This window comes from Scardinius erythrophthalmus (genome assembly GCF_964197995.2).
Source record: "Scardinius erythrophthalmus genome assembly, chromosome: 6".
In the NCBI taxonomy this organism is placed as follows: Eukaryota; Metazoa; Chordata; class Actinopteri; order Cypriniformes; family Leuciscidae; genus Scardinius; species Scardinius erythrophthalmus.
The window spans coordinates 33,517,217-33,520,857 of NC_138226.1; the positions used below are offsets into that span (position 1 = coordinate 33,517,217).

A 3,641-nucleotide genomic window follows, 5' to 3' on the forward strand; every position below is an offset into this window, starting at 1 on the left:
CAAATAATTGCTAGTAATGTGGTAAATCATGGTAAATCATGGTTAACTATGCTGTGTGTGTGTGTGTGTGTGTGTGTGTGTGTGTGTGTGTGTGTGTGTGTGTGTGTGTGTGTGTGTGTGTGTGTAAGCATGCATTGAGTTAACATGGATAAACTGGTTTGCTTTAGTGCAGAAAACTGGTTTAAAGTGAAAGTGAGCCAATAAGTGGTCTTCTACTGCCCTCTGCTGGCCATTCTACTTATTAATGAAATATTTCAACATGTGCTTGCATTCATACTTGAATACACACTAAAAAAATCACTTATATAGCAATAACTATTATAACACAATCATATTTTGTCAGTGTTAACCACTTTATTTGCACTGACACTTCAAATAATTGCTAGTAATGTGATAAATCAGGCTAGAAACATGGTAAATCAAAGTAAATAATCCTAGATTGTCGTTTATCTCCTGGTAAATAATACTAGAACGTGGTATATCATGGTAAATCATGGTTAACTATGCTGTGTGTGTATGTGTGTGTGTGTGTGTGTGTGTGTGTGTGTGTTTTGTTTGTGTCTGTGTGTGTGTGTGTTGTGGGTGTGTGTATGTGTCTGCATGAGTGTGTGTGTGCGTGCGTGTGAGAGAGAGATTGTGTGTAAGTGTGAAAGAGTGCAAGAGTGAGTTTTGTGCTTCTACTCCTGCCATTCCCACACGAGGTAGCAATTCTTAAATGTGATCTAACAAAGGTAAAGAGAAAATATTGACCATATATGCTGTTTACATTGCTTGTAATTGGGATGAAGTAAACATCTGTTGAGTATTTTAACATAACATTTTTGATTGTGTTGAATTAAAAACCCAAAAATGCAGCGGGTCCACCAGACCCACGAACACTGGCTGAGTAACAAAAATATGAACACCACACAAGGGTTAAGTACCTTTCATGAACGTGGCTTAAAATAAGCTTAGTTAGTCTGAGACTACAGAGTCCTGGAGTAAATTAAGTAATCTTAAATGAAAACACCTGGGATAGGCCTGATTAAGTTGAGTATAAGCACATGCCGTTGGGCTGATGGTGCTCATAAAAACCTGGAATGGACCAGAAAACATTATTATCGGTGTACATTTTGACACAAAGCAATGGCAGATGCAAAAAGAATTCGTTCCAAAAACTTCAGTGAGTATGAAAAAACACTACTGAAACAAATTTTGACCAACCATCCAGTTATTGAAAGTAAAATCCACACTACTGCTAGTGAGCAAAAGAAAAGGAGTGCTTGGAATGCAATTTGCAATGAATTTAATGCAAATGAAAATGCAACCACAAGAACAATACAACAACTTCAGGTGAGATTTCTTCATTATTATCATTGCTCATTTCTCATATTCATATTTTTGGGACAATTTATAATGAATGATTTTTGCCTGTATAGACTCTGTGGAAGAACCTTAAACTGGCTTTAAAACGACAGAATGCAGAGATCAGAAGACAGCGATTTACTACTGGTGGTGGACCACCAAATAAAGACAAAACTGATGAATTGAGTGACTTGCTGTCTGGAATAATACAGCAACAGCAACCTCTGGATGGTATACCAGATGATGATCACTTGAACAGTTCAGATGAAGATCTGAGCACAAATGGTATGTTAGAAAGAAATTGATTTCTTCCTTTGGTACATATATTCCACTCTGTCAATTTTTATTCTTCTTTCATTGTAAGGATCATGTGAATTTATTTGTGCCTCTGTTTTTCCCCACAGAAGAAAAGAATCTGAACGGGTTGGAAAAGCCAGAGCACAGTGAGTGTGTGCCTTCCACATCTGCTCCTGCATCCCTGAGAAAAGATGCTGCCACCACCTTTCAGCAGAGAACAAGCAAGATGACCATCCATGAAAAGTTAGCCAGAGAATTTCATGAGGAAAAAATGAAATATCTGAAGGAAGAACATGAAATGAAAATGAGAATTCTACAGGTTGAATTGGATATGAAGCTGGAAGAAAGAGGTATGATCCAAAAACGATACAGTAAGGAGGCAATTGTGATTACCAGCCATGGTGAACAATATGATGTATAAACAATAAAAACAAAAATAAACCTTTTGTCATTTAGATATTCATGACTGAGTGTATTTAAACAACCACAAACTACATTTTCAACCAGTATTGGTTTAGTAATTTTTTTTTAATTTTGCTGCACACTATTTTAATTTTCTACAGAACAAAAATTATCAAGGCAAAATAAGGCATAATGAATACATTCCATATTGAAATACATCTCATCTAGCTGAAGTGCTGCAATGTGAAAGCAACTCTGTGTGCAAGTCCTCGTTGGTCACTGGCTGCCTCAGTCATGGGCACATCTGCTTCATCGTCGTCTTCCATTGGAGGATCAGGACAGCAGCGCTGCTTCAGGTAGTTGTGCAGCACCGCTGTAGCAATGATGACCTTGCAGCATCTCCTTGGCCTGAAGCGAAGTGTATTACGTAAACACTGGAATCGATTTTTCCATATTCCAAACATGCGTTCAACCATGCCTCTTGTTCGGATATGAGCTCTGTTGTATCTTTGCTGCTCAGCTGTTGTGGGATTTATGTATGGAGTAAATAAAAAGTTACTCTGACCATAACCACTGTCACCAAGTAGAAGTCCACTATACTGTCCACTCTGAAACTGAGCACATAATGAAGAGTTGACAAAAATCCTTGAATCGTGAGTTGAACCTTTCCAGCACGCAACAATGTTTGAAAACTCTAAATTAGGTGTGCATACACCCTGAACGTTGATAGAAAACCAGTTCTTACGGTTCCTGTACTCCTCAGCATCAGTGGTTGATGGACACTTGACAGGAACATGACATCCATCTATACAGCCAATGAAGTGCCCCTGCACCTGGGAAGTGCCCATATTCATAGAATTGCACTTTATATTTGGCTTGGTCAGCAAGCATCAGGAAACTTTATGTAAAGACTCCTCAGTTCACAAATGGCTCTGCTGACTTTGTGAACTATTCTACACACAGTTGCTTCACTGGCACCACACAAATCACCAGTTTGACGGTGAAAGGTCCCGGATGCAAAAAACCTCAGTGTGAGCAGAACTTGGAGAGAAATGGGTAAAGGCCTTCCTCTCAGAGACAGACAGGAAAGTCTAGGCTCAAGCAAAGATATTATCTCAACTGCATTTTCCTTGGACATACGAAAGCGGTCTTGAAAAGCTGTGTCATCAAAGTAATGTAATGGATCACTCCTATCCACAAGTACTCTGGCTGGCCTCTGTTGTGCATGTTGGTTTTCATTTAGATATTCCAAATATTCCATGCTCCCTCACAAACAGTACTAAGCAGGAGTTAAACCTGCCTCTTTGAAGGATTAATTTAAGATTCAATTTAGTCATAGACTAGCTATAATCCTTCCTCTTGCAATCGGCTTTGTTTAATCCAGAACAGGCTAAATCTTTGACTATTTTAATATATATCTGTGCAAGTCGCTTTGAGTTAAGACAGCTCAAGTGGGCAGTCTAGTCTGGGACTAGGCTTAAGCCATGTCTGTGAAACCGGGCCTAAAAGCATCAGACAAGTCAGATCAAGATTTGGGAGATGAAAACAGGTTAAGAACGAACACCAGAATAATTCTGGTTGTGTCAAACAGCCCAAAT

General features: G+C 38.8%; 1 pseudogene across 1 annotated transcript; it reads right to left on the reverse strand.

The window, feature by feature from the left end:
- Positions 1-2,267: 2,267 nt before the first annotated feature.
- Positions 2,268-3,304, reverse strand: LOC308692020 (putative nuclease HARBI1; annotated as a pseudogene). Its single transcript has one exon. The product of its transcript is annotated as a putative nuclease HARBI1 (transcript).
- Positions 3,305-3,641: the final 337 nt, after the last annotated feature.